Source organism: Rhipicephalus microplus, chromosome 2 (genome assembly GCF_043290135.1).
Source record: "Rhipicephalus microplus isolate Deutch F79 chromosome 2, USDA_Rmic, whole genome shotgun sequence".
In the NCBI taxonomy this organism is placed as follows: domain Eukaryota; kingdom Metazoa; phylum Arthropoda; class Arachnida; order Ixodida; family Ixodidae; genus Rhipicephalus; species Rhipicephalus microplus.
In genome coordinates this window covers 91,936,779-91,963,112 of record NC_134701.1, presented here as the reverse complement: position 1 = coordinate 91,963,112, position 26,334 = coordinate 91,936,779, and the positions used below count along the sequence as shown (strand labels likewise).

Sequence of the window (26,334 nt, the reverse complement as noted above, 5' to 3'; positions counted from 1 at the left end):
GAAAAGCTCACACGTACTGTTACGCAATATTGCATGTTATGAATGCCGGAGAAAACAAATGGCGTCGGTCGTTCAGTGGTAGAATGCTCGCCTGCCACACAGGTGACCCGGGTTCAATTCACGGCCGAAGCATCGTTATCTTTAAAAAAGCTCACGCGTGTTCTTACGCTATATATGTATGCCCTGAACGCAGGAGCAAGCAAAGGGCGTCGGTGGTTCAGTGATAGAATACTCGTCTGCCACGCGGGCGACCCGGGTTTGATTCCCGGCCGACGCATCGTTATTTTTGTAAAAGCTCACGCATGCTGTTACACAATATTGCATGCCATGAATGTAGGAGTAAGCAAATGGCGTCGGTGGTTCAGTGGTAGAATACTCGCCTGCCACGCGGGTGACCCGGGTTCGATTCCCGGCCGACGCATCGTTTATTTTAGAAAAGTACCTGCGTGCTATTCCGCAATATTGCATGTCACGAATGCAGGAGTAAGCAAATGGCGTTGGTGGTTCAGGGATAGAATACTCACCTGCCGCGCGGGTGACCCAAGTTCGATTCTCGGCCGACGCATTGTTATCTATAGAAAAGCTCACACGTGCTGTTACGCAATATTGCATGTTATGAATGCCGGAGAAAACAAATGGCGTAGGTCGTTCAGTGGTAGAATCCTCGCCTGCCACACGGGTGACCCGGATTCAATTCACGGCCGACGCATCGTTATCTTTAAAAAAGCTCACGCGTGTTCTTACGCCATATAAGCATGCCATGAACGCAGGAGCAAGCAAATGGCGTCGGCTGTTCAGTGGTAGAATACTCGCCTGGCACGCGGGTGACCCGGGTTCGATTCCCGGCGGACACATCGTTATTTTTAGAAACGCTCACGCGTGCTGTTACGCAATATTACATGCCATGAATGCCGGAGTAAGCAAACGGCGTCGGTGGTTCAGTTGTAGAATACTCGCCTGCCACGCGGGTGATCCGGGTTCGATTCCCGGCCGACGCATCGTTTATTTTAGAAAAGTACCTGAGTGCTATTCCGCAGTATTGCATGTCAAGAATGCAGGAGCAAGCAGATGGCGTTGTTGGTTCAGTAGTAGAATACTCGCCTGCCACGCGGGTGACCCGGGTTCTATTCCCTGCCGAAGCATCGTTATTTTCAGAAAAGCTCACGCGTGCTTTTACGCTATATATACATGCCATGAATGCAGGAGCAAGCAAATGGCGTCGGTAGTTCAGTAGTAGAATATTCGCCTGCCACGCGGGTGACCCGGGTTCTATTCCCTGCCGAAGCAATGCTACATTTAGAAAAGCTCACACGTGCTGTTACGCAATATTACATGTCATGAATGCCAATGTAAACAAATGGCGTCGGTGGTTCAGTGATAGAATGCTCGCCTGCCACACTGGTGACCCTGGTTCGATTCCTGGCCGACGCATCTTTTATTTTAAAAAAGTTCCTGCATGCTATTCCACAATATTGCATGTCAAGAATGCAGGAGTAAGCAAATGGCCTTGGTGCTTCAGTGGTAGAGTACTCGTCTGCCACGCGGGCGACCCGGGTTCTATTCCCTGCCGAAGCATTGCTACTTTTAGAAAAGCTCACACGTGCTGTTACGCAATATTGCATGTCATGAATGCCACAGTAAACAAATGGCGTCGGTGGTTCAGTGGTAGAATGCTCGCCTGCCACACTGGTGACCCTGGTTCGATTCTTGGCCGACGCATCGTTTATTTTAAAAACGTTCCTGCGTGCTATTCCACAATATTGCATGTCAAGAATGCAGGAGTAAGCAAATGGCGTTGGTGGTTCAGTGGTAGAATACTCGTCTGCCACGCGGGCGACCCGGGTTTGATTCTCGGCCGACGCATCGTTATTTTTGTAAAAGCTCACGCATGCTGTTACACAATATTGCATGCCATGAATGTAGGAGTAAGCAAATGGCGTCGGTGGTTCAGTGGTAGAATACTCGCCTGCCACGCGGGTGACCCGGGTTCGATTCCCGGTTGACGCATCGTTATTTTTGTAAAAGCTCACGCATGCTGTTACACAATATTGCATGCCATGAATGCAGAAGTAAGCAAATGGCGTCGGTGGTTCAGTAGTAGAATACTCGCCTGCCACGCGGGTGACCCGGGTTCGATTCCCGGCCGACGCATCGTTTATTTTAGAAAAGTACCTGCGTGCTATTCCGCAATATTGCATGTCACGAATGCAGGAGTAAGCAAATGGCGTTGGTGGTTCAGGGATAGAATACTCACCTGCCGCGCGGGTGACCCAAGTTCGATTCTCGGCCGACGCATTGTTATCTATAGAAAAGCTCACACGTGCTGTTACGCAATATTGCATGTTATGAATGCCGGAGAAAACAAATGGCGTAGGTCGTTCAGTGGTAGAATCCTCGCCTGCCACACGGGTGACCCGGGTTCAATTCACGGCCGACGCATCGTTATCTTTAAAAAAGCTCACGCGTGTTCTTACGCCATATAAGCATGCCATGAACGCAGGAGCAAGCAAATGGCGTCGGCTGTTCAGTGGTAGAATACTCGCCTGGCACGCGGGTGACCCGGGTTCGATTCCCGGCGGACGCATCGTTATTTTTAGAAACGCTCACGCGTGCTGTTACGCAATATTACATGCCATGAATGCCGGAGTAAGCAAACGGCGTCGGTGGTTCAGTTGTAGAATACTCGCCTGCCACGCGGGTGATCCGGGTTCGATTCCCGGCCGACGCATCGTTTATTTTAGAAAAGTACCTGAGTGCTATTCCGCAGTATTGCATGTCAAGAATGCAGGAGCAAGCAGATGGCGTTGTTGGTTCAGTAGTAGAATACTCGCCTGCCACGCGGGTGACCCGGGTTCTATTCCCTGCCGAAGCATCGTTATTTTCAGAAAAGCTCACGCGTGCTTTTACGCTATATATATATGCCATGAATGCAGGAGCAAGCAAATGGCGTCGGTAGTTCAGTAGTAGAATATTCGCCTGCCACGCGGGTGACCCGGGTTCTATTCCCTGCCGAAGCAATGCTACATTTAGAAAAGCTCACACGTGCTGTTACGCAATATTACATGTCATGAATGCCAATGTAAACAAATGGCGTCGGTGGTTCAGTGATAGAATGCTCGCCTGCCACACTGGTGACCCTGGTTCGATTCCTGGCCGACGCATCTTTTATTTTAAAAAAGTTCCTGCATGCTATTCCACAATATTGCATGTCAAGAATGCAGGAGTAAGCAAATGGCCTTGGTGCTTCAGTAGTAGAGTACTCGTCTGCCACGCGGGCGACCCGGGTTCTATTCCCTGCCGAAGCATTGCTACTTTTAGAAAAGCTCACACGTGCTGTTACGCAATATTGCATGTCATGAATGCCACAGTAAACAAATGGCGTCGGTGGTTCAGTGGTAGAATGCTCGCCTGCCACACTGGTGACCCTGGTTCGATTCTTGGCCGACGCATCGTTTATTTTAAAAACGTTCCTGCGTGCTATTCCACAATATTGCATGTCAAGAATGCAGGAGTAAGCAAATGGCGTTGGTGGTTCAGTGGTAGAATACTCGTCTGCCACGCGGGCGACCCGGGTTTGATTCTCGGCCGACGCATCGTTATTTTTGTAAAAGCTCACGCATGCTGTTACACAATATTGCATGCCATGAATGTAGGAGTAAGCAAATGGCGTCGGTGGTTCAGTGGTAGAATACTCGCCTGCCACGCGGGTGACCCGGGTTCGATTCCCGGTTGACGCATCGTTATTTTTGTAAAAGCTCACGCATGCTGTTACACAATATTGCATGCCATGAATGCAGAAGTAAGCAAATGGCGTCGGTGGTTCAGTAGTAGAATACTCGCCTGCCACGCGGGTGACCCGGTTTCGATTCCCGGCCGACGCATCGTTTATTTTAGAAAAGTACCTGCGTGCTATTCCGCAATATTGCATGTCATGAATGCAGGAGTAAGCAAATGGCGTTGGTGGTTCAGTGATAGATTACTCACCTGCTGCGCGGGTGACCCGGGTTTGATTCCCGGCCGACGCATTGTTATTTTTAGAAAAGCTCATGCATGCTGTTACGCTATATATGCATGCCATGAATGCAGCAGCAAGCTAATTGCGTCGGTGCTTCAGTGGTAGAATATTCGCCTGCCACGCGGGTGACCCAGGTACGATTCTCGGCCGACGCATCGTTATTGTTAGAAAAGCTCACGCGTGTTGTTACGCAATATTGCATGCCTCAAATGCAGGAGTAAGCAAATGGCGTCGGTGGTTCAGTGCTAAATTCTCGCCTGCCACGCGGGTGACCCGGGTTCGATTCCCGGCTGACGCATCGTTATTTTCAGAAAAGCTTACGCGTGCTGTTACGCTATATATGCATGCCATGAATGCAGGAGCAAGCGAATTGCGTCGGTGCCTATGTGGTAGAATACTCGCCTGCCACGCGGGTTACCCAAGTTCGATTCTCGGCCGACGCATCGTTATCTTTAGAAAAGTTCCCGCGTGCTGTAACGCAATATTCAATGCCACAAATGAAGGAGTAAGCAAATGGCGTCGGTGGTTCAGTGGTAGAATACTCGCCTGCCACGCGGGTGACCCGGGTTCGATTCCCTGCCGAAGCATTGTTACTTTTTGAAAAGCTCACACGTACTGTTACGCAATATTGCATGTTATGAATGCCGGAGAAAACAAATGGCGTCGGTCGTTCAGTGGTAGAATGCTCGCCTGCCACACGGGTGACCCGGGTTCAATTCATGGCCGAAGCATCGTTATCTTTAAAAAAGCTCACGCGTGTTCTTACGCTATATATGTATGCCTTGAACGCAGGAGCAAGCAAAGGGCGTCGGTGGTTCAGTGGTAGAATACTCGCCTGCCACGGGGGTGACCCGGGTTCGATTCCCGGCTGACGCATCGTTATTTTTAGAAACGCTCACGCGTGCTGTTACGCAATATTGCATGTCAATAATGCAGGAGTAAGCAAGTGGTGTCGGTTGTTCAGTGGTAGAATACTCGCCTGCCACGCGGTTGACCTGGGCTCGAATCCGGGCCGACGCATCGCTATTTTTATAAAAGCTCACGCGTGCTGTTACGCAATATTGCATGCCATGAATGCCAATGTAAACAAATGGCGTCGGTGGTTCAGTGATAGAATGCTCGCCTGCCACACTGGTGACCCTGGTTCGATTCCTGGCCGACGCATCTTTTATTTTAAAAAAGTTCATGCATGCTATTCCACAATATTGCATGTCAAGAATGCAGGAGTAAGCAAATGGCCTTGGTGCTTCAGTGGTAGAGTACTCGTCTGCCACGCGGGCGACCCGGGTTCTATTCCCTGCCGAAGCATTGCTACTTTTAGAAAAGCTCACACGTGCTGTTACGCAATATTGCATGTCATGAATGCCACAGTAAACAAATGGCGTCGGTGGTTCAGTGGTAGAATGCTCGCCTGCCACACTGGTGACCCTGGTTCGATTCTTGGCCGACGCATCGTTTATTTTAAAAACGTTCTTGCGTGCTATTCCACAATATTGCATGTCAAGAATGCAGGAGGAAGCAAATGGCGTTGGTGGTTCAGTGATAGAATACTCGTCTGCCACGCGGGCGACCCGGGTTTGATTCCCGGCCGACGCATCGTTATTTTTGTAAAAGCTCACGCATGCTGTTACACAATATTGCATGCCATGAATGTAGGAGTAAGCAAATGGCGTCGGTGGTTCAGTGGTAGAATACTCGCCTGCCACGCGGGTGACCCGGGTTCGATTCCCGGCCGACGCATCGTTTATTTTAGAAAAGTACCTGCGTGCTATTCCGCAATATTGCATGTCACGAATGCAGGAGTAAGCAAATGGCGTTGGTGGTTCAGGGATAGAATACTCACCTGCCACGCGGGTGACGCAAGTTCGATTCTCGGCCGACGCATTGTTATCTATAGAAAAGCTCACACGTGCTGTTACGCAATATTGCATGTTATGAATGCCGGAGAAAACAAATGGCGTCGGTCGTTCAGTGGTAGAATCCTCGCCTGCCACACGGGTGACCCGGGTTCAATTCACGGCCGACGCATCGTTATCTTTAAAAAAGCTCACGCGTGTTCTTACGCCATATAAGCATGCCATGAACGCAGGAGCAAGCAAATGGCGTCGGTTGTTCAGTGGTAGAATACTCGCCTGGCACGCGGGTGACCCGGGTTCGATTCCCGGCGGACGTATCGTTATTTTTAGAAACGCTCACGCGTACTGTTACGCAATATTGCATGCCATAAATGCAGGAGTAAGCAATTGGCGTCGGTGGTTCAGGGGTAGAATACTCGCCTGCCACGTGGGTTACCTGTGTTTGAATCACTGCCGAAGCATTGTTACTTTTAGAAAAGCTCACACGTGCTGTTACGCAATATTGCTAGCCATGAATGCCGGAGTAAGCAAATGGCGTCGGTGGTTCAGTTGTGAAATACTCGCCAGCCACGCGGGTGATCCGGGTTCTGTTCCCGGCCGAAGCGTCGTTTATTTTAGAAAAGTTCCTGCGTACTATTCCGCAATATCGCATGTCATGAGTGCAGGAACAAGCAAATGGCGTCAGTAGTTCCGTGGAAGAATACTCGCCTGCCACACGGGTAACCCGAATTCGATTCCTGGCTGAAGCATCGTTATTTTTAGAAAAGCTCACTCGTGCTTTTACGCTATATATACATGCCATGAATGCAGGAGCAAGCAAATGGCGTCGGTAGTTCAGTAGTAGAATATTCGCCTGCCACTCGGGTGACCCGGGTTCTATTCCCTGCCGAAGCATTGGTACTTTTAGAAAAGCTCACACGTGCTGTTACGCAATATTGCATGTCATGAATGCCAATGTAAACGAATGGCGTCGGTGGTTCAGTGGTAGAATGCTCGCCTGCCACACTGGTGAGCCTGGTTCGATTCCTGGCCGACGCGTCTTTTATTTTAAAAACGTTCCTGCGTACTATTCCGCAATATTGCATGTCATGAGTACAGGAACAAGCAAATGGCGTCAGTAGTTCCGTGGAAGAATACTCGCCTGCCACACGGGTAACCCTTGTTCGATTCCCGGCCGACACATCGTTTATTTTAGAAAAGTACCTGCGTGCAATTCCGCTATATATGCATGCCACAAATGCACGAGTAAGCAAATGGCGTCGGTGGTTCAGTGGTAAAATTCTCTCTTCCACGCGGGTGACCCGGGTTCGATTCCCGGCTGACGCATCGTTATTATCAGAAAAGCTCACGCTTGCTGTTACGCTATATATGCATGCCATGAATGCAGGAGCAAGCAAATTGCGTCGGTGCTTCAGTGGTAGAATACTCGCCTGCCACGCGGGTGACCCAAGTTCGATTCTCGGCCGACGCATCGTTATCTTTAGAAAAGCTCACGCGTGCTGTTACGCAATATTCAATGCCACGAATGCAGGAGTAAGCAAATGGCGTCGGTGGTTCAGTGGTAGAATACTCGCCTGCCACGTGGGTCACCTGTGTTTGAATCGCTGCCGAAGCATTGTTACTTTTAAAAAAGCTCACACGTGCTGTTACGCAATATTGCTTGCCATGAATGCCGGAGTAAGCAAATGGCGTCGGTGGTTCAGTTGTGAAATACTCGCCTGCCACGCGGGTGATCCGGGTTCAATTCCCGGCCGAAGCATCGTTTATTTTAGAAAAGTTCCTGCGTACTATTCCGCAATATTGCATGTTATGAGTGCAGGAACAAGCAAATGGCATCAGTAGTTCCGTGGAAGAATACTCGCCTGCCACACGGGTAACCCGAATTCGATTCCTGGCCGAAGCATCGTTATTTTTAGAAAAGCTCACGCGTGCGTTTACGCTATATATACATGCCATGAATGCAGAGCAAGCAAATGGCGTCGGCAGTTCAGTAGTAGAATATTCGCCTGCCACGCGAGTGACCGGGTTCTATTCCCTGCCGAAGCATTGCTACTTTTAGAAAAGCTCACACGTGCTGTTACGCAATATTGCATGTCATGAATGCCAATGTAAACAAATGGCGTCGGTGGTTCAGTGGTAGGATGCTCGCCTGCCACACTGGTGACCCTGGTTCGATTCCTGGCCGACGCATCTTTTATTTTAAAAAAGTTCCTGCATGCTATTCCACAATATTGCATGTCAAGAATGCAGGAGTAAGCAAATGGCCTTGGTGGTTCAGTGGTAGAGTACTCGTCTGCCACGCGGGCGACCCGGGTTCTATTCCCTGCCGTAGCATTGCTACTTTTAGAAAAGCTCACACGTGCTGTTACGCAATATTGCATGTCATGAATGCCACAGTAAACAAATGGCGTCGGTGGTTCAGTGGTAGAATGCTCGCCTGCCACACTGGTGACCCTGGTTCGATTCCCGGCCGACGCATCGTTTATTTTAAAAACGTTCCTGCGTGCCATTCCACAATATTGCATGTCAAGAATGCAGGAGGAAGCAAATGGCGTTGGTAGTTCAGTGGTAGAATACTCGTCTGCCACACGGGCGACCCGGGTTCGATTCCCGGCCGACACATCGTTATTTTTGTAATAGCTCATGCATGCCGTTACACAATATTGCATGCCATGAATGCAGGAGTAAGCAAATGGCGTCGGTGGTTCAGTCGTTCTGCTTCTGGTCACCGACGCGTGCGGACGCAGGATGGCAGGTTCCTCAAGAGCTGTTACAGCGGCCGACGCTAGCCGCGGTTTCTCGTGCACATCGCTTCCCAAGGACTACCGTTTAATTCTGCCACCACTGCCCACAGGAGAAGGACTCAGACGCACGTTGGTTCTGCACTGCGACATCGCAGCGCGTCGGTACGGGATTAACGACTTCCGAAAGCCGCTCAAGGAACTAGGCATCATTCAAGAGGTAAGCGGCATAGGAGCGTATCAGATGTCGCACGTCTGGCTTGTAAACATGAAGACAGATGAAGCCAAGAAGATAGTTCTGGAGGCTGGCCTACTCTCCGTGAAAGACCGGCCCTGCGTCGTCGTCGACCCAGAAAGGCAAGAGGTGCGTCTCAAGTTGCATTTTGTAGCCTTTGACGTCAACGCAGAGACTGTACGGCGTGCTTTCCGGGAGTACGGTGAAGTGAAAGAAGTTATCAGCGACAAGTGGAGAGACGAAGACTTCGAAGGAGTTGAGTCAACCACAAGATTCGTTCGGCTACTACTCAAAGAAGGCGTTACTACGCATCTCATACCCCACCAGATGCGTCTCGGAAGCGGCATGGCACTGGTGGTCGTGCCAGGAAGAGCACCGCTGTGCCTGCGTTGCCGGAACACGGGACACATTCGTCGCGACTGCAGGGTGCCCAGGTGCGCTGGTTGTCGCGCTTTTGGGCATGAGCAGGCGGACTGTACTCGTTCCTATGCCAGTGCAGCAAGTCGAGCAACAAATGCCGACCACAGTGAATTGCTCATGGATGAAGAGGAAGCAGAGAGGGCCGCGGCGTCGAAGGCAGGAGAGGAGGCGTCTCATGCAGAGGCGACCAGCGAGGAAAAGACGGAGACACCTCGCTGGTCTCGCAATATTGCTAGCCATGAATGCCGGAGTAAGCAAATGGCGTCGGTGGTTCAGTTGTGAAATACTCGCCAGCCACGCGGGTGATCCGGGTTCGATTCCCGGCCGAAGCAACAAATGGCGTCGGTGGTTCAGTGGTAGAATGCTCGCCTGCCACACTGGTGACCCTGGTTCGATTCCCGGCCGACGCATCGTTTATTTTAAAAACGTTCCTGCGTGCCATTCCACAATATTGCATGTCAAGAATGCAGGAGGAAGCAAATGGCGTTGGTATTTCAGTGGTAGAATACTCGTCTGCCACACGGGCAAGCAAGACGCAGGCACAGATGAAAATACGGTTGTGGGCACTCCAACGCCACGGCGTTCGACTCAAATGGAAACCCAGCACAAGGCTGAACCAGTCATCGGGTCCGACGCTACTTCGGACATGGATACAGTTGAAGCTACGCCAGTAAAGCGCCGCCTGAATGAGGGAGACGCGGCGTCCCAGCAGCGTCTGACCCAGGAAGATCAAGGGCAGTGGCGAGTGGCTGGCTCCAAAAAGTCTCGGGGTGCTGGCCGCCTGCGTTCGTCGTCGCTTTCACGCGGCGGCGACGGGACGACGCCGTGAGCGTCGGCCGGACAGTTGTTTAGGTGTTGGTAAGGTAAGCGTCTTTCGCTCGGCTTTCTCTCATCACGATGGCGACTATTAGATTGGCGACGCTAAATGTACGTGGGCTTTCTGCCAAACGGCGGCAAAACCAACTTTACCGCCTGATTATAGAACAAGATCTGGACATCGTCGCTGTACAGGAAACTAAAGTAGAGAGTGAAGAGCACGCTGAGCGAATGGTGCAGCCTTTCACGAGAGTGTTTGATGTGTGCGTTTGTCACGCGGTAGGTGCGTCTGCAGGTTGCCTCTTGTTAATTCGGCAGAGCCTAAATGCGAAAGTGGAGTCTGTAACTACCTGCGAGGTGGGTCGTTTTATTATATGTGATTTATCCCTACCAAGAGAAAAATGGAGAGTAATCTGTGTGTACGCACCCACTGTGATTCAAGACCGAAAGGAGTTTTTTGAAAAACTTGATGTGTATTTAAAATGTGAACGTAAACTAATTTTGGCTGGGGATTTCAACTGCGTTTGTTCGAGTATAGACAAATCAAGTTCCAGGTCATACAGAGATTCAAGCACTGCCGTTCTAATTGATATGGTGGCGAAAGCTCAGCTAGAGGACGTGGGTGAATGTCTTTGCAGTGGAAAAGGGGTTATGTTTACCCACTTTCAGCGTTCAAGCCATGCTAGACTTGACAGAGTATATGTGTCTTCCGAAATCATTCCTTCGTGCCATGATTACAGAGTTACACCTGTTACGTTTAGTGATCATTGTTTGGTTTCATTCTCAATGGGTAAACATAAAAGGAATAACAAACATTTCTCTTGGGACCTCTGGAAATTTAATGTAAAGCTACTAAAGGATGAAGAGTTTAATCGGATTTTTCCAGAGGGCATAGAAGACTTAGCAAATAGAACACTTGAATCCTGGGGACATAAGTGGGAAATATTTAAACAGACCATTAAACTGAAAGCACTTGAGAGAGCCAGTATCCTGAGACATGCTGAAAAAGAACTTGAAGTGCGTTTGCGGGAAAACTTGCAACAGTTAGTAGCGGATGAATGTACTCAGGCCGGAACATTTTCAGAGGAGATAAACATAACTAAACAGAAGCTAGAGTTGATAGACCAAGAACGTTATCGTGGAGCATTGATTCGAGCTCGAGCAGAAAACTTGGTAGCGGGAGAAATGCCAACAAAACGAGCTCTTGGAGCTGAGAAGAGACATGCCTGTAAGAATGAAATAAGAGAAATAGAATATAAAGGAACAAGGTGCCATACGAAAGAAGCAATAGCCAGTGCTTTTTTCGAATATTACAAAGAGTTATTCACATCAACCAGTGTACACGCAGAACGTTTTAATAGCGATTTTATTTCATTAATGCCAAGACTTGATGACGAAAGAAAGAAAATTTTAGAATTGCCTATAACAGAGCGAGAAGTTGAAAAAGCAATTGATAAGTTAAACAATGGTAAGTTTTCAGGAATAGATGGCCTTAGTGCTGCAGTGTACAAGGAATTCAAACACGTAGTTTCACCTATTTTGAGGGAGGTATTTAACGAGGCTTTTAAGTGTAAACAACTTCCACCATCGTTTTTGTCAGCCCACACGGTCTTAATACCTAAAACAGAAGATCCCGCGAAGTTAAGAAGTGTTACTGCTTATAGACCAATTAGCCTAACTAATGTTGACTATAAAATATTGATGAAAATATTGGCCAGAAGACTCCAGACAGTTATGACAAAACTGATTGGGCCCCACCAAACTTGTGGCATAAAGGGAAGGAAAATAACGACCAACATAAACATAGCACGATCAATCCTAGAAAGTTGTGACGTTATGCATCTCAATGTTGCCATGCTTCAAATTGACCTCGAAAAGGCATTTGATCGCGTGCCGCACGACGTGCTCCTTTCATTACTTGAGCACATTAACGTAGGGAGTTTGATTAGCGAAGGAGTGCGCATGGCTTACACGGGATGCACGACGAGATTAGTATTAAATAAAACTGCGGGTGAGCGTATACCTGTGCTGCGGTCAGTAAGACAGGGGTGTCCACTATCGCCCCTGCTTTTTGCTATTTTCATTGAACCTTTCTGCTTAAGTGTAATTAATAACCCTGCAATAAGCGGCTTTAAACTGCATGAAGCTGAGGTTAGCCTCCTCGCATACGCAGACGACATTGCAGTTTTCTGTACAAATTATGAGAGTATAATGCATGCTGTAAATGCCGTGAAAACTTTTTGCCAGGCGAGTGGTAGTGCCGTGAACTGGGATAAGTGCCTTGGCTTTTGGCATGGGGAATGGGACGTCACGCCAAGAGTATTTCTGAACATTAAATGGCAGGAAACACCAGTGAAGTATTTAGGAGTGCCGCTGGAGTTCTATCATGACCGTGAATCGTATTGGAAAAAAGAAACACAGGCGTTGCGCAATGATGTAGAAAAATGGAAAGGTTGGGGTATTTCGATATTCGCACGGGCCACAACATGCAACTTCTTTCTGGTGAGCAAGCTGTGGTACGTAATGCAGGTTTTGCACTGCAGTAGAATAAATGTACAGAAAATACACAGTGTATTTGCAATTTTCATATGGAGCTCTGTATGGGAAAGATCAAGCCGCACAAACCTTTTCAGAAAAGTTGAGATGGTGGACTCGGATTAGTTCATTTGTACATAAGACAACTTGTCAATCGTTTCCTTTTTCTGCGTGATGTGGATGACCCCTTTTTGAGAACTGTTATACAACTAAGGTTATCTAGAGTGCTGCCGGGATTTCTCGTATCATCATCAAATATGCAAGGACCAATACAAGGGTATTTAAAAGAAGTTGTTTCGTCTTTCCGTTTTTTGTCAGTAAGATTTTCGTTAGAGTATCTGGCTGAAGTACCACGTAAAAAATTGTATAGAGACCTTGTCGATGTTTTACTGCCTGTTCCATTGTACCGTCAGCTATATTGTGCAGGCCCAGGACAGGATGTTCTGAAACGTGTTAAAAGAATGCTTGTAGCGCCAGGGGTCAAAACTTTTTTCTTTAAATTACATACTGGTACCTTACCAGTTAAAACGTGGTTGCAGGATAAGGGAATATTCGTGCCATTGAGCACAAATTGCCACTTGTGTAATAAACCGGAAACAATTGAACACGTGTTTATAGATTGCTGGAGCGGGGTCTTTTTCTGGGATATACTGCAAAGAACCTTGAAAAAAGAATTACCGTTAAGTCCACATTGGCATCCGTTTTCTTTCGGTTAAAAACGAGGCACGTGTACATTATGATCTTATCATGCTTCTGGGCCTGCACAGTATATGGAAAACCCGATGTGCCTTTGAAAACGCGGATGTAGAAGTGCTAGCTGTGCGCCAATATTTTTGCAAATCTGTGTGCCATTTTCTTGAAATGCTGAAAAGCCAAGAGGATGTGCCAGACTGGATTGGGTGCATTGAGCGATTGTTACGAATGCCCAAGTATTGATTAATAGTCAGCCAAGAGCTGACGGTACCTCAATGAACTCTGTGGGTGTATTTTGTGACGCACTTGAATATGGACCCATATGTAAATATGTAAAATGTGAACAGTCATGATTTGCAAGGCAATAAAGAAAAAAAAGCGTCGGTGGTTCAGTGGTAGAATACTCGCCTTCCACGCGGGTGACCCGGATTCGATTCCCGGCCGACGCATCGTTTATTTTAGAAAAGTACCTGCGTGCTATTCCGCAATATTGCATGTCATGAATGCAGGAATAAGCAAATGGCGTTGGTGGTTCAGGGATAGAATACTCACCTGCTGCGCGGGTGACCCAAGTTCGATTCTCGGCCGACGCATCTTTATCTTTAGAAAAGCTCACGCGTGCTGTTACGCAATATTCAATGCCACGAATGCAGGAGTAAGCAAATGGCGTCGGTGGTTCAGATGTAGAATACTCGCCTGCCACGCGGGTGACCCGAGTTCGATTCCCTGTCGAAGCATTGTTACTTTTTGAAAAGCTCACACAAAAAAGCTCACGCGTGTTCTTACGCCATATAAGCATGCCATGAACGCTGGAGCAAGCAAATGGCGTCAGTGGTTCAGTGGTAGAATACTCGCCTGCCACGCGGGTGACCCGGGTTCGATTCCCGGCTGACGCATCGTTATTTTTAGAAACGCTCACGCGTGCTGTTACGCAATATTGCAGGCCATGAATGCAGGAGTAAGCAATTGGCGTCGGTGGTTCAGTGGTAGAATACTCGCCTGCCACGTGGGTTACCTGTGTTTGAATCGCTGCCGAAGCATTGTTACTTTTAGAAAAGCTCACACGTGCTGTTACGCAATATTGCTTGCCATGAATGCCGGAGTAAGCAAATGGCGTCTGTGGTTCAGTTGTGAAATACTCGCCTGCCACGCGGGTGATCCGGGTTCGATTCCCGGCCGAAGCATTGTTTATTTTAGAAAAGTTCCTGCGTACTATTCCGCAATATTGCATGTCATGAGTGCAGGAACAAGCAAATGGCGTCAGTAGTTCTGTGGAAGAATATTCGCCTGCCACACGGGTAACCCGAATTCGATTCCTGGCCGAAGCATCGTTATTTTCAGAAAAGCTCACGCGTGCTTTTACGCTATATATACATGCCATGAATGCAGGAGCAAGCAAATGGCGTCGGTAGTTCAGTAGTAGAATATTCGCCTGCCACGCGGGTGATCCGGGTTCTATTCCCTGCCGAAGCATTGCTACGTTTAGAAAAGCTCACACGTGCTGTTACGCAAAATTGCATGTCATGAATGCCAATGTAAACAAATGGCGTCTGTGGTTCAGTGGTAGAATGCTCGCCTGCCACACTGGTGACCCTGGTTCGATTCCTGGCCGACGCATCTTTTATTTTAAAAACGTTCCTGCGTAATATTCCGCAATATTGCATGTCATGAGTACAGGAACAAGCAAATAGCGTCAGTAGTTCCGTGGAACAATACTCGCCTGCCACACGGGTAACCCGGGTTCGATTCCCGGCCGACGCATCGTTTATTTTAGAAAAGTACCTGCGTGCTATTCCGCTATATATGCATGCCACAAATGCAGGAGTAAGCAAATGGCGTCGGTGGTTCAGTGGTAAAATTCTCTCTGCCACGCGGGTGACCCGGGTTCGATTCCCGGCTGACGCATCGTTATAATCAGAAAATCTCACGCGTGCTGTTACGCTATATATGCATGCCATGAATGCAGGAGCAAGCAAATTGCGTCGGTGCTTAAGTGGTAGAATACTCGCCTGCAGCGCGGGTGACCCAAGTTCGATTCTCGGCCGAAGCATCGTTATTTTTAGAAAAGCTCACGCGTGCTGTTACGCAATATTCAATGCCACGAATGCAGGAGTAAGCAAATGGCGTCGGTGGTTCAGTGGTAGAATACTCGCCTGCCACGTGGGTTACCTGTGTTTGAATCACTGCCGAAGCATTGTTACTTTTAGAAAAGCTCACACGTGCTGTTACGCAATATTGCTTGCCATGAATGCCGGAGTAAGCAAATGGCGTCGGTGGTTCAGTTGTGAAATACTCGCCTGCCACGCGGGTGATCCGGGTTCGATTCCCGGCCGAAGCATCGTTTATTTTAGAAAAGTTCCTGCGTACTATTCAACAATATTGCATGTCATGAGTGCAGGAACAAGCAAATTGCGTCAGTAGTTCCGTGGAAGAATACTCGCCTGCAACACGGGTAACCCGAATTCGATTCCTGGCCGAAGCATCGTTATTTTTAGAAAAGCTCACGCGTGCTTTTACGCTATATATACATGCCATGAATGCAGGAGCAAGCAATTGGCGTCGGCAGTTCAGTAGTAGAATATTCGCCTGCCACGCGAGTGACCCGGGTTCTATTCCCTGCCGAAGCATTGCTACTTTTAGAAAAGCTCACACGTGCTGTTACGAAATGTTGCATGTCATGAATGCCAATGTAAACAAATGGCGTCGGTGGTTCAGTGATAGAATGCTCGCCTGCCACACTGGTGACCCTGGTTCGATTCCTGGCCGACGCATCTTTTATTTTAAAAAAGTTCCTGCATGCTATTCCACAATATTGCATGTCAAGAATGCAGCAGTAAGCAAATGGCCTTGGTGGTTCAGTGGTATAGTACTCGTCTGCCACGCGGGCAACCCGGGTTCTATTCCCTGCCGAAGCATTGCTACTTTTAGAAAAGCTCACACATGCTGTTACGCAATATTGCATGTCATGAATGCCACAGTAAACAAATGGCGTCGGTGGTTCAGTGGTAGAATGCTCGCCTGCCACACTGGTGACCCTGGTTCGATTCCCGGCCGACGCATCGTTTATTTTGAAAACGTTCCTGCGTGCTATTCCACAATATTGCATGTCAAGAATGCAGGAGGAAGCAAATGGCGTTGGTGGTTCAGTGGTAGAATACTCGTCTGCCACGCGGGCGACCCGGGTTCGATTCCCGGCCGACGCATCGTTGTTTTTGTAAAAGCTCACGCATGCTGTTACACAATATTGCATGCCATGAATGTAGGAGTAAGCAAATGGCGTCGGTGGTTCAGTGGTAGAATACTCGCCTGCCACGCGGGTGACCCGGGTTCGATTCCCGGCCGACGCATCGTTATTTTTGTAAAAGCTCACGCATGCTGTTAAACAATATTGCATGCCATGAATGCAGGAGTAAGCAAATGGCGTCGGTGGTTCAGTGGTAGAATACTCGCGGGCCACGCGGGTGACCCGGGTTCGATTCCCGGCCGACGCATCGTTTATTTTAGAAAAGTACCTGCGTGCTATTCCGCAATATTGCATGTCATGAATGCAGGAGTAAGCAAATGGCGTTGGTGGTTCAGGGATAGAATACTCACCTGCTGCGCGGGTGACCCAAGTTCGATTCTCGGCCGACGCATCGTTATGTTTAGAAAAGCTCACGCGTGCTGTTACGCTATATATACATGCCATTAATGCAGGAGCAAGCAAATGGCGTCGGTAGTTCAGTAGTAGAATATTCGCCTGCCACGCGGGTGACCCGGGTTCTATTCCCTGCCGAAGCATTGCTACATTTAGAAAAGCTCACACGTGCTGTTACGCAATATTACATGTCATGAATGCAAATGTAAACAAATGTCGTCGGTGGTTCAGTGATAGAATGCTCGCCTGCCACACTGGTGACCCTTGTTCGATTCCCGGCCGACGCATCGTTTATTTTAAAAACGTTCCTGCGTGCTATTCCACAATATTGCATGTCAAGAATGCAGGAGGAAGCAAATGGCGTTGGTGGTTCAGTGGTAGAATACTCGTCTGCCACGCGGGCGACCCGGGTTCGATTCCCGGCCGACGCATCGTTATTTTTGTAAAAGCTCACGCATGCTGTTACACAATATTGCATGCCATGAATGTAGGAGTAAGCAAATGGCGTTGGTGGTTCAGGGATAGAATACTCGCCTGCTGCGCGGGTGACCCAAGTTCGATTCTCGGCCGACGCATCGTTATGTTTAGAAAAGCTCACGCGTGCTGTTACGCAATATTCAATGCCACGAATGCAGGAGTAAGCAAATGGCGTCGGTGGTTCAGATGTAGAATACTCGCCTGCCACGCGGGTGACCCGGGTTCGATTCCCTGCCGAAGCATTGTTACTTTTTGAAAAGCTCACATGTGCTGTTACGCAATATTGCATGTTATGAATGTCGGAGAAAACAAATGGCGTCGGTCGTTCAGTGGTAGAATCCTCGCCTGCCACACGGGTGACCCGGGTTCAATTCACGGCCGACGCATCGTTATCTTTAAAAAAGCTCACGCGTGTTTTTACGCCATATAAGCATTCCGTGAACGCAGGAGCAAGCAAATGGCGTCGGTGGTTCAGTGGTAGAATACTCGCCTGCCACGCGGGTGACCCGGGTTCGATTCCCGGCTGACGCATCGTTATTTTTAGAAACGCTCACGCGTGCTGTTACGCAATATTGCAGGCCATGAATGCAGGAGTAAGCAATTGGCGTCGGTGGTTCAGTGGTAGAATACTCGCCTGCCACGTGGGTTACCTGTGGTTGAATCGCTGCCGAAGCATTGTTACTTTTAGAAAAGCTCACACGTGCTGTTACGCAATATTGCTTGCCATGAATGCCGGAGTAAGCAAATGGCGTCGGTGGTTCAGTTGTGAAATACTCGCCTGTCACGCGGGTGATCCGGGTTTGATTCCCGGCCGAAGCATCGTTTATTTTAGAAAAGTTCCTGCGTACTATTCCGCAATATTGCATGTCATGAGTGCAGCAACAAGCAAATGGCGTCAGTAGTTCCGTGGAAAAATACTCGCCTGCCACACGGGTAACCCGAATTCGATTCCTGGCCGAAGCATCGTTATTTTTAGAAAAGCTCACGCCTGCTTTTACGCTATATATACATGCCATTAATGCAGGAGCAAGCAAATGGCGTCGGTAGTTCAGTAGTAGAATATTCGCCTCCCACGCGGGTTACCCGGGTTCTATTCCCTGCCGAAGCATTGCTACTTTTAGAAAAGCTCACACGTGCTGTTACGCAATATTGCATGTCATGAATGCCAATGTAAACAAATGGCGTCGGTTGTTCAGTGGTAGAATGCGCGCCTGCCACACTGGTGACCCTGGTTCGATTCCTGGCCAACGCATCTTTTATTTTAAAAACGTTCCTGCGTACTATTCCGCAATATTGCATGTCAAGAGTACAGGAACAAGCAAATGGCGTCAGGAGTTCCGTGGAAGAATACTCGCCTGCCACACGGGTAACCCGGGTTCGATTCCCGGCCGACGCATCGTTTATTTTAGAAAAGTACCTGCGTGCTATTCCGCTATATATGCATGCCACAAATGCAGGAGTAAGCAAATGGCGTCGGTGGTTCAGTGGTAAAATTCTCTCTGCCACGCGGGTGACCCGGGTTCAAATCCCGGCTGACGCATCGTTATTATCAGAAAAGCTCACGCGTGCTGTTACGCTATATATGCATGCCATGAATGCAGGAGCAAGGAAATTGCGTCGGTGCTTCAGTGGTAGAATACTCGCCTGCCACGCGGGTGACCCAAGTTCGATTCTCGGCCGACGCATCGTTATCTTTAGAAAAGCTCACCCATGCTGTTACGCAATATTCAATGCCACGAATGCAGGAGTAAGCAAATGGCGTCGGTGGTTCAGTGGTAGAATACTCGCCTGCCACGTGGGTTACCTGTGTTTGAATCGCTGCCGAAGCATTGTTACTTTTAAAAAAGCTCACACGTGCTGTTACGCAATATTGCTTGCCATGAATGCCGGAGTAAGCAAATGGCGTCGGTGGTTCAGTTGTGAAATACTCGCCTGCCACGCGGGTGATCCGGGTTCGATTCCCGGCCGAAGCATCGTTTATTTCAGAAAAGTTCCTGCATACTATTCCGCAATATTGCATGTCATGAGTGCAGGAACAAGCAAATGGCGTCAGTAGTTCCGTGGAAGAATACTCGCCTGCCACACGGGTAACCCGAATTCGATTCCTGGCCGAAGCATCGTTATTTTTAGAAAAGCTCACGCGTGCTTTTACGCTATATATACATGCCATGAATGCAGGAGCAAGCAAATGGCGTGGTAGTTAAGTAGTAGAATATTCGCCTGCCACGCGGGTGACCCGGGTTCTATTCCCTGCCGAAGCATTGCTACATTTAGAAAAGCTCACACGTGCTGTTACGCAATATTACATGTCATGAATGCCAATGTAAACAAATGGCGTCGGTGGTTCAGTGATAGAATGCTCGCCTGCCACACTGGTGACCCTGGTTCGATTCCTGGCCGACGCATCTTTTATTTTAAAAAAGTTCCTGCATGCTATTTCACAATATTGCATGTCAAGAATGCAGCAGTAAGCAAACGGCCTTGGTGGTTCAGTGGTATAGTACTCGTCTGCCACGCGAGCGACCCGGGTTCTATTCCCTGCCGAAGCATTGCTACTTTTAGAAAAGCTCACACGTGCTGTTACGCAATATTGCATGTCATGAATGCCACAGTGAACAAATGGCGTCGGTGGTTCAGTGGTAGAATGCTCGCCTGCCACACTGGTGACCCTGGTTCGATTCCCGGCCGACGCATCGTTTATTTTAAAAACGTTCCTGCGTGCTATTCCACAATATTGCATGTCAAGAATGCAGGAGGAAGCAAATGGCGTTGGTGGTTCAGTGGTAGAATACTCGTCTGCCACGCGGGCGACCCGGGTTTGATTCCCGGCCGACGCATCGTTATTTTTGTAAAAGCTCACGCATGCTGTTACACAATATTGCATGCCATGAATGTAGGAGTAAGCAAATGGCGTCGGTGGTTCACAAGTAGAATACTCGCCTGCCACGCGGGTGACCCGGGTTTGATTCCCGGCCGACGCATCGTTATTTTTGTAAAAGCTCACGCATGCTGTTACACAATATTGCATGACATGAATGCAGGAGTAAGCAAATGGCGTCGGTGGTTCAGTGGTAGAATACTCGCCTGCCACGCGGGTGACCCGGGTTCGATTCCCGGTCGACGCATCATTTATTTTAAAAAAGTACCTGCGTGCTATTCCGCAATATTGCATGTGATGAATGCAGGAGTAAGCAAATGGCGTTGGTGGTTCAGGGATAGAATACTCACCTGCTGCGCGGGTGACCCAAGTTCGATTCTCGACCGACGCATCGTTATTTTTAGAAAAGCTCACGCGTGCTGTTACGCAATATTCAATGCCACGAATGCAGGAGTAAGCAAATGGCGTCGGTGGTTCAGATGTAGAATACTCGCCTGCCACGCGGGTGACCCGGGTTCTATTCCCTGCCGAAGCATTGTTACTTTTTGAAAAGCTCACACACGATGTTACGCAATATTGCAAGTTATAAATGCCGGAAAAAACAAATGGCGTCGGTCGTTCAGTGGTAGAATCCTCGCCTGCCACACGGGTGACCCGGGTTCAATTCACGGCCGACGCATCGTTATCTTTAAAAAAGCTCACGCGTGTTCTTACGCCATATAAGCATGCCATGAACGCAGGAGCAAGCAAATGGCGTCGGTGGTTCAGTGGTAGAATACTCGCCTGCCACGCGGGTGACCCGGGTTCGATTCCCGGCTGACGCATCGTTATTTTTAGAAACGCTCACGCGTGCTGTTACGCAATATTGCAGGCCATGAATGCAGGAGTAAGCAATTGGCGTCGGTGGTTCAGTGGTAGAATACTCGCCTGCCACGTGGGTTACCTGTGGTTGAATCGCTGCCGAAGCATTGTTACTTTTAGAAAAGCTCACACGTGCTGTTACGCAATATTGCTTGCCATGAATGCCGGAGTAAGCAAATGGCGTCGGTGGTTCAGTTGTGAAATACTCGCCTGTCACGCGGGTGATCCGGGTTTGATTCCCGGCCGAAGCATCGTTTATTTTAGAAAAGTTCCTGCGTACTATTCCGCAATATTGCATGTCATGAGTGCAGGAACAAGCAAATGGCGTCAGTAGTTCCGTGGAAAAATACTCGCCTGCCACACGGGTAACCCGAATTCGATTCCTGGCCGAAGCATCGTTATTTTTAGAAAAGCTCACGCCTGCTTTTACGCTATATATACATGCCATTAATGCAGGAGCAAGCAAATGGCGTCGGTAGTTCAGTAGTAGAATATTTGCCTGCCACGCGGGTGACCCGGGTTCTATTCCCTGCCGAAGCATTGCTACTTTTAGAAAAGCTCACACGTGCTGTTACGCAATATCGCATGTCATGAATGCGAATGTAAACAAATGGCGTCGGTTGTTCAGTGGTAGAATGCGCGCCTGCCACATTGGTGACCCTGGTTCGATCCCTGGCCAACGCATCTTTTATTTTAAAAACGTTCCTGCGTACTATTCCGCAATATTTCATGTCAAGAGTACAGGAACAAGCAAATGGCGTCTGGAGTTCCATGGAAGAATACTCGCCTGCCACACGGGTAACCCGGGTTCGATTCCCGGCCGACGCATCGTTTATTTTAGAAAAGTACCTGCGTGCTATTCCGCTATATATGCATGCCTCAAATGCAGGAGTAAGCAAATGGCGTCGGTGGTTCAGTGGTAAAATTCTCTCTGCCACGCGGGTGACCCGGGTTCGAATCCCGGCTGACGCATCGTTATTATCAGAAAAGCTCACGCGCGCTGTTACGCTATATATGCATGCCATGAATGCAGGAGCAAGCAAATTGCGTCGGTGCTTCAGTGGTAGAATACTCGCCTGCCACGCGGGTGACCCAAGTTCGATTCTCGGCCGACGCATCGTTATCTTTAGAAAAGCTCACCCGTGCTGTTACGCAATATTCAATGCCACGAATGCAGGAGTAAGCAAATGGCGTCGGTGGTTCAGTGGTAGAATACTCGCCTGCCACGTGGGTTACCTGTGTTTGAATCGCTGCCGAAGCATTGTTACTTTTAAAAAAGCTCACACGTGCTGTTACGCAATATTGCTTGCCATGAATGCCGGAGTAAGCAAATGGCGTCGGTGGTTCAGTTGTGAAATACTCGCCTGCCACGCGGGTGATCCGGGTTCCATTCCCGGCCGAAGCATCGTTTATTTTAGAAAAGTTCCTGCGTACTATTCCGCAATATTGCATGTCATGAGTGCAGGAACAAGCAAATGGCGTCAGTAGTTCCATGGAAGAATACTCGCCTGCCACACGGGTAACCCGAATTCGATTCCTGGCCGAAGCATTGTTATTTTTAGAAAAGCTCACGCGTGCTTTTACGCTATATATACATGCCATGAATGCAGGAGCAAGCAAATGGCGTCGGTAGTTCAGTAGTAGAATATTCGCCTGCCACGCGGGTGACCCGGGTTCTATTCCCTGCTGAAGCATTGCTACATTTAGAAAAGCTCACACGTGCTGTTACGCAATATTACATGTCATGAATGCCAATGTAAACAAATGGCGTCGGTGGTTCAGTGATAGAATGCTCGCCTGCCACACTGGTGACCCTGGTTCGATTCCTGGCCGACGCATCTTTTATTTTAAAAAAGTTCCTGCATGCTATTCCACAATATTGCATGTCAAGAATGCAGCAGTAAGCAAATGGCCTTGGTGGTTCAGTGGTATAGTACTCGTCTGCCACGCGAGCGACCCGGGTTCTATTCCCTGCCGAAGCATTGCTACTTTTAGAAAAGCTCACACGTGCTGTTACGCAATATTGCATGTCATGAATGCCACAGTAAACAAATGGCGTCGGTGGTTCAGTGGTAGAATGCTCGCCTGCCACACTGGTGACCCTGGTTCGATTCACGGCCGACGCATCGTTTATTTTAAAAATGTTCCTGCGTGCTATTCCACAATATTGCATGTCAAGAATGCAGGAGGAAGCAAATGGCGTTGGTGGTTCAGTGGTAGAATACTCGTCTGCCACGCGGGCGACCCGGGTTCGATTCCCGGCCGACGCATCGTTATTTTTGTAAAAGCTCACGCATGCTGTTACACAATATTGCATGCCATGAATGTAGGAGTAAGCAAATGGCGTCGGTGGTTCAGTGGTAGAATACTCGCCTGCCACGCGGGTGACACGGGTTCGATTCCCGGCTGACGCATCGTTATTTTTGTAAAAGCTCACGCATGCTGTTACACAATATTGCATGCCATGAATGCAGGAGTAAGCAAATGGCGTCGGTGGTTCAGTGGTAGAATACTCGCCTGCCACGCGGGTGACCCGAATTCGATTCCCGGCCGACGCATCATTTATTTTAGAAAAGTACCTGCGTGCTATTCCGCAATATTGCATGTCATGAATGCAGGAGTAAGCAAATGGCGTTGGTGGTTCAGGGATAGAATACTCACTTGCTGCGCGGGTGACACAAGTTCGATTCTCGGCCGACGCATCGTTATCTTTAGAAAAGCTCACGCGTGCTGTTACGCAATATTCAATGCCACGAATGCAGGAGTAAGCAAATGGCGTCGGTGGTTCAGATGTAGAATACTCGCCTGCCACGCGGGTGACCCGGGTTCTATTCCCTGCCGAAGCATTGTTACTTTTTGAAAAGCTCACACACGCTGTTACGCAATATTGCAAGTTATGAATGCCGGAAAAAACAAATGGCGTCGGTCGTTCAGTGGTAGAATCCTCGCCTGCCACACGGGTGACCCGGGTTCAATTCACGGCCGCCGCATCGTTATCTTTAAAAAAGCTCACGCGTGTTCTTACGCCATATAAGCATGCCATGAACGCAGGAGCAAGCAAATGGCGTCGGTGGTTCAGTGGTAGAATACTCGCCTGCCACGCGGGTTACCCGGGTTCGATTCCCGGCTGACGCATCGTTATTTTTAGAAACGCTCACGCGTGCTGTTACGCAATATTGCATGTCATGAATGCAGGAGTAAGCAATTGGCGTCGGTGGTTCAGTGGTAGAATACTCGCCTGCCACGTGGTTTACCTGTGTTTGAATCGCTGCCGAAGCATTGTTACTTTTAGAAAAGCTCACACGTGCTGTTACGCAATATTGCTTGCCATGAATGCCGGAGTAAGCAAATGGCGTCGGTGGTTCAGTTGTGAAATACTCGCCTGCCACGCGGGTGATCCGGGTTCGATTCCCGGCCGAAGCATCATTTATTTTAGAAAAGTTCCTGCGTACTATTCCGCAATATTGCATGTCATGAGTGCCGGAACAAGCAAATGGCGTCAGTAGTTCCGTGAAAGAATACTCGCCTGCCACACGGGTAACCCGAATTCGATTCCTGGCCGGAGCATTGTTATTTTTAGAAAAGCGCACGCGTGCTTTTACGCTATATATACATGCCATGAATGCAGGAGCAAGCAAATGGCGTCGGTAGTTCAGTAGTAGAATATTCGCCTGCCACGCGGGTGACCCGGGTTCCATTCCCTGCCGAAGCATTGCTACTTTTAGAAAAGCTCACACGTGCTGTTACGCAATATTGCATGCATATCATGAATGCCAATGTAAACAAATGGCGTCGGTGGTTCAGTGGTAGAATGCTCGCCTGCCACACTGGTGACCCTGATTCGATTCCTGGCCGACGCATCTTTTATTTTAAAAACGTTCCTGCGTACTATTTTGCAATATGGCATGTCATGAGTACAGGAACAAGCAAATGGCGTCAGTAGTTCCGTGGAAGAATACTCGCCTGCCACACGGGTAACCCGAATTCGATTCCTGGCCGAAGCATCGTTATTTTTATAAAAGCTCACGCGTGCTTTTACGCTATATATACATGCCATGAATGCAGGAGCAAGCAAATGGCGTCGGTGGTTCAGTGGTAGAATACTCGCCTGCCACGCGGGTGACCCGGGTTCGATTCCTGGCCGACGCATCGTTTATTTAAGAAAAGTACCTGAGTGCTATTCTGCAATATTGCATGTCAAAAATGCAGGAGCAAGCAGATGGCGTTGGTGTTTCAGTAGTAGAATACTCGCCTGCCACGCGGGTGACCCGGGTTCTATTCCCTGCCGAAGCATCTACTTTTAGAAAAGCTCACAAGTGCTGTTACGCAATATTGCATGTCATGAATGCCACAGTAAACAAATGGCGTCGGTGGTTCAGTAGTAGAATGCTCGCCTGCCACACTGGTGCCCCTGGTTCGATTTCCGGCCGAGCATCGTTTATTTTAAAAAAGTTCCTGCGTGCTATTCCACAATATTGCATGTCAAGAATGCAGGAGTAAGCAAATGGCGTTGGTGGTTCAGTGGTAGAATACTCGTCTGCCACGCGGGCGACCCGGGTTAGATTCCCGGCCGATGCATTGTTATTTTCGCAAAAGCTCACGCATGCTGTTACAAAATATTTCATGCCATGAATGCAGGAGTAAGCAAATGGCGTCGGTGGTTCAGTGATAGAATACTCACCTGCTGCGCGGGTGACCCGGGTTTGATTCCCGGCCGACGCATTGTTTTTTTTAAAAACTCATGCATGCTGTTACGCTATATATGCATGCCATGAATGCAGGAGCAAGCAGATGGCGTTGGTGGTTCAGTGGTAGAATACTCGCCTGCCGCGCGGGTGACCCGGGTTTGATTCCCGGCCGACGCATTATTTTTAGAAAAGGTCATGCATGCTGTTACGCTATATATGCATGCCATGAATGCAGGAGCAAGCAGATGGCGTTGGTGGTTTAGTGGTAGAATACTCGCCTTCCGCGCGGGTGACCCGGGTTCGATTCCCGGCCGACGCATTGTTATTTTTTGAAGAAGCTCAGACGTGTTGTTACGAATAATTCCATGTCATGAATGCAGGAGTAAGCAACTGGCGTTGGTGGTTCAGTGGTAGAATACTCGGCTTCCACGCGGGTGACCCAGGTTCGATTCCCGGCCGACGCATATTTATATTTAGAAAAC

The 26,334-nt window shown here is 48.8% G+C and overlaps 44 non-coding genes across 44 annotated transcripts; all 44 read left to right on the top strand.

Annotated features, from left to right (window-relative positions):
- Positions 1-206: 206 nt before the first annotated feature.
- TRNAG-GCC (transfer RNA glycine (anticodon GCC)) lies at positions 207-277 on the top strand. The gene has a single exon. It is a non-coding gene; the product is annotated as a tRNA-Gly (tRNA).
- Positions 278-350: 73 nt separating this feature from the next.
- On the top strand, positions 351-421 carry TRNAG-GCC (transfer RNA glycine (anticodon GCC)). The gene has a single exon. It is a non-coding gene; the product is annotated as a tRNA-Gly (tRNA).
- A 506-nt stretch (positions 422-927) lies between these two features.
- Positions 928-998, top strand: TRNAG-GCC (transfer RNA glycine (anticodon GCC)). The gene has a single exon. It is a non-coding gene; the product is annotated as a tRNA-Gly (tRNA).
- Positions 999-1,792: 794 nt separating this feature from the next.
- Positions 1,793-1,863, top strand: TRNAG-GCC (transfer RNA glycine (anticodon GCC)). Its single transcript has one exon. It is a non-coding gene; the product is annotated as a tRNA-Gly (tRNA).
- Positions 1,864-1,936: 73 nt separating this feature from the next.
- Positions 1,937-2,007, top strand: TRNAG-GCC (transfer RNA glycine (anticodon GCC)). Its single transcript has one exon. It is a non-coding gene; the product is annotated as a tRNA-Gly (tRNA).
- A 73-nt stretch (positions 2,008-2,080) lies between these two features.
- TRNAG-GCC (transfer RNA glycine (anticodon GCC)) lies at positions 2,081-2,151 on the top strand. Its single transcript has one exon. It is a non-coding gene; the product is annotated as a tRNA-Gly (tRNA).
- Positions 2,152-2,513: 362 nt separating this feature from the next.
- TRNAA-GGC (transfer RNA alanine (anticodon GGC)) lies at positions 2,514-2,584 on the top strand. Its single transcript has one exon. It is a non-coding gene; the product is annotated as a tRNA-Ala (tRNA).
- Positions 2,585-2,657: 73 nt separating this feature from the next.
- TRNAG-GCC (transfer RNA glycine (anticodon GCC)) lies at positions 2,658-2,728 on the top strand. Its single transcript has one exon. It is a non-coding gene; the product is annotated as a tRNA-Gly (tRNA).
- Positions 2,729-3,522: 794 nt separating this feature from the next.
- TRNAG-GCC (transfer RNA glycine (anticodon GCC)) lies at positions 3,523-3,593 on the top strand. Its single transcript has one exon. It is a non-coding gene; the product is annotated as a tRNA-Gly (tRNA).
- A 73-nt stretch (positions 3,594-3,666) lies between these two features.
- TRNAG-GCC (transfer RNA glycine (anticodon GCC)) lies at positions 3,667-3,737 on the top strand. Its single transcript has one exon. It is a non-coding gene; the product is annotated as a tRNA-Gly (tRNA).
- Positions 3,738-3,810: 73 nt separating this feature from the next.
- TRNAG-GCC (transfer RNA glycine (anticodon GCC)) lies at positions 3,811-3,881 on the top strand. Its single transcript has one exon. It is a non-coding gene; the product is annotated as a tRNA-Gly (tRNA).
- A 650-nt stretch (positions 3,882-4,531) lies between these two features.
- On the top strand, positions 4,532-4,602 carry TRNAG-GCC (transfer RNA glycine (anticodon GCC)). The gene has a single exon. It is a non-coding gene; the product is annotated as a tRNA-Gly (tRNA).
- Positions 4,603-4,820: 218 nt separating this feature from the next.
- TRNAG-GCC (transfer RNA glycine (anticodon GCC)) lies at positions 4,821-4,891 on the top strand. The gene has a single exon. It is a non-coding gene; the product is annotated as a tRNA-Gly (tRNA).
- Positions 4,892-5,540: 649 nt separating this feature from the next.
- Positions 5,541-5,611, top strand: TRNAG-GCC (transfer RNA glycine (anticodon GCC)). The gene has a single exon. It is a non-coding gene; the product is annotated as a tRNA-Gly (tRNA).
- A 73-nt stretch (positions 5,612-5,684) lies between these two features.
- TRNAG-GCC (transfer RNA glycine (anticodon GCC)) lies at positions 5,685-5,755 on the top strand. Its single transcript has one exon. It is a non-coding gene; the product is annotated as a tRNA-Gly (tRNA).
- Positions 5,756-6,117: 362 nt separating this feature from the next.
- TRNAA-GGC (transfer RNA alanine (anticodon GGC)) lies at positions 6,118-6,188 on the top strand. The gene has a single exon. It is a non-coding gene; the product is annotated as a tRNA-Ala (tRNA).
- Positions 6,189-7,271: 1,083 nt separating this feature from the next.
- Positions 7,272-7,342, top strand: TRNAG-GCC (transfer RNA glycine (anticodon GCC)). Its single transcript has one exon. It is a non-coding gene; the product is annotated as a tRNA-Gly (tRNA).
- A 936-nt stretch (positions 7,343-8,278) lies between these two features.
- Positions 8,279-8,349, top strand: TRNAG-GCC (transfer RNA glycine (anticodon GCC)). Its single transcript has one exon. It is a non-coding gene; the product is annotated as a tRNA-Gly (tRNA).
- A 73-nt stretch (positions 8,350-8,422) lies between these two features.
- TRNAG-GCC (transfer RNA glycine (anticodon GCC)) lies at positions 8,423-8,493 on the top strand. The gene has a single exon. It is a non-coding gene; the product is annotated as a tRNA-Gly (tRNA).
- Positions 8,494-9,606: 1,113 nt separating this feature from the next.
- Positions 9,607-9,677, top strand: TRNAG-GCC (transfer RNA glycine (anticodon GCC)). The gene has a single exon. It is a non-coding gene; the product is annotated as a tRNA-Gly (tRNA).
- A 4,012-nt stretch (positions 9,678-13,689) lies between these two features.
- TRNAG-UCC (transfer RNA glycine (anticodon UCC)) lies at positions 13,690-13,760 on the top strand. Its single transcript has one exon. It is a non-coding gene; the product is annotated as a tRNA-Gly (tRNA).
- A 376-nt stretch (positions 13,761-14,136) lies between these two features.
- TRNAG-GCC (transfer RNA glycine (anticodon GCC)) lies at positions 14,137-14,207 on the top strand. Its single transcript has one exon. It is a non-coding gene; the product is annotated as a tRNA-Gly (tRNA).
- Positions 14,208-16,299: 2,092 nt separating this feature from the next.
- Positions 16,300-16,370, top strand: TRNAG-GCC (transfer RNA glycine (anticodon GCC)). The gene has a single exon. It is a non-coding gene; the product is annotated as a tRNA-Gly (tRNA).
- A 73-nt stretch (positions 16,371-16,443) lies between these two features.
- Positions 16,444-16,514, top strand: TRNAG-GCC (transfer RNA glycine (anticodon GCC)). Its single transcript has one exon. It is a non-coding gene; the product is annotated as a tRNA-Gly (tRNA).
- A 73-nt stretch (positions 16,515-16,587) lies between these two features.
- On the top strand, positions 16,588-16,658 carry TRNAG-GCC (transfer RNA glycine (anticodon GCC)). Its single transcript has one exon. It is a non-coding gene; the product is annotated as a tRNA-Gly (tRNA).
- A 73-nt stretch (positions 16,659-16,731) lies between these two features.
- Positions 16,732-16,802, top strand: TRNAG-GCC (transfer RNA glycine (anticodon GCC)). The gene has a single exon. It is a non-coding gene; the product is annotated as a tRNA-Gly (tRNA).
- A 506-nt stretch (positions 16,803-17,308) lies between these two features.
- On the top strand, positions 17,309-17,379 carry TRNAG-GCC (transfer RNA glycine (anticodon GCC)). The gene has a single exon. It is a non-coding gene; the product is annotated as a tRNA-Gly (tRNA).
- Positions 17,380-17,885: 506 nt separating this feature from the next.
- Positions 17,886-17,956, top strand: TRNAG-GCC (transfer RNA glycine (anticodon GCC)). The gene has a single exon. It is a non-coding gene; the product is annotated as a tRNA-Gly (tRNA).
- A 1,083-nt stretch (positions 17,957-19,039) lies between these two features.
- On the top strand, positions 19,040-19,110 carry TRNAG-GCC (transfer RNA glycine (anticodon GCC)). The gene has a single exon. It is a non-coding gene; the product is annotated as a tRNA-Gly (tRNA).
- A 937-nt stretch (positions 19,111-20,047) lies between these two features.
- TRNAG-GCC (transfer RNA glycine (anticodon GCC)) lies at positions 20,048-20,118 on the top strand. The gene has a single exon. It is a non-coding gene; the product is annotated as a tRNA-Gly (tRNA).
- A 73-nt stretch (positions 20,119-20,191) lies between these two features.
- TRNAG-GCC (transfer RNA glycine (anticodon GCC)) lies at positions 20,192-20,262 on the top strand. Its single transcript has one exon. It is a non-coding gene; the product is annotated as a tRNA-Gly (tRNA).
- A 217-nt stretch (positions 20,263-20,479) lies between these two features.
- Positions 20,480-20,550, top strand: TRNAG-GCC (transfer RNA glycine (anticodon GCC)). Its single transcript has one exon. It is a non-coding gene; the product is annotated as a tRNA-Gly (tRNA).
- A 506-nt stretch (positions 20,551-21,056) lies between these two features.
- TRNAG-GCC (transfer RNA glycine (anticodon GCC)) lies at positions 21,057-21,127 on the top strand. The gene has a single exon. It is a non-coding gene; the product is annotated as a tRNA-Gly (tRNA).
- Positions 21,128-22,210: 1,083 nt separating this feature from the next.
- On the top strand, positions 22,211-22,281 carry TRNAG-GCC (transfer RNA glycine (anticodon GCC)). Its single transcript has one exon. It is a non-coding gene; the product is annotated as a tRNA-Gly (tRNA).
- Positions 22,282-23,363: 1,082 nt separating this feature from the next.
- Positions 23,364-23,434, top strand: TRNAG-GCC (transfer RNA glycine (anticodon GCC)). The gene has a single exon. It is a non-coding gene; the product is annotated as a tRNA-Gly (tRNA).
- Positions 23,435-23,507: 73 nt separating this feature from the next.
- On the top strand, positions 23,508-23,578 carry TRNAG-GCC (transfer RNA glycine (anticodon GCC)). Its single transcript has one exon. It is a non-coding gene; the product is annotated as a tRNA-Gly (tRNA).
- Positions 23,579-23,651: 73 nt separating this feature from the next.
- On the top strand, positions 23,652-23,722 carry TRNAG-GCC (transfer RNA glycine (anticodon GCC)). Its single transcript has one exon. It is a non-coding gene; the product is annotated as a tRNA-Gly (tRNA).
- A 506-nt stretch (positions 23,723-24,228) lies between these two features.
- Positions 24,229-24,299, top strand: TRNAG-GCC (transfer RNA glycine (anticodon GCC)). Its single transcript has one exon. It is a non-coding gene; the product is annotated as a tRNA-Gly (tRNA).
- Positions 24,300-25,242: 943 nt separating this feature from the next.
- Positions 25,243-25,313, top strand: TRNAG-GCC (transfer RNA glycine (anticodon GCC)). The gene has a single exon. It is a non-coding gene; the product is annotated as a tRNA-Gly (tRNA).
- Positions 25,314-25,671: 358 nt separating this feature from the next.
- TRNAG-GCC (transfer RNA glycine (anticodon GCC)) lies at positions 25,672-25,742 on the top strand. Its single transcript has one exon. It is a non-coding gene; the product is annotated as a tRNA-Gly (tRNA).
- Positions 25,743-25,815: 73 nt separating this feature from the next.
- Positions 25,816-25,886, top strand: TRNAS-GCU (transfer RNA serine (anticodon GCU)). The gene has a single exon. It is a non-coding gene; the product is annotated as a tRNA-Ser (tRNA).
- A 72-nt stretch (positions 25,887-25,958) lies between these two features.
- Positions 25,959-26,029, top strand: TRNAG-GCC (transfer RNA glycine (anticodon GCC)). The gene has a single exon. It is a non-coding gene; the product is annotated as a tRNA-Gly (tRNA).
- A 71-nt stretch (positions 26,030-26,100) lies between these two features.
- On the top strand, positions 26,101-26,171 carry TRNAG-UCC (transfer RNA glycine (anticodon UCC)). The gene has a single exon. It is a non-coding gene; the product is annotated as a tRNA-Gly (tRNA).
- A 74-nt stretch (positions 26,172-26,245) lies between these two features.
- TRNAG-UCC (transfer RNA glycine (anticodon UCC)) lies at positions 26,246-26,316 on the top strand. Its single transcript has one exon. It is a non-coding gene; the product is annotated as a tRNA-Gly (tRNA).
- Positions 26,317-26,334: the final 18 nt, after the last annotated feature.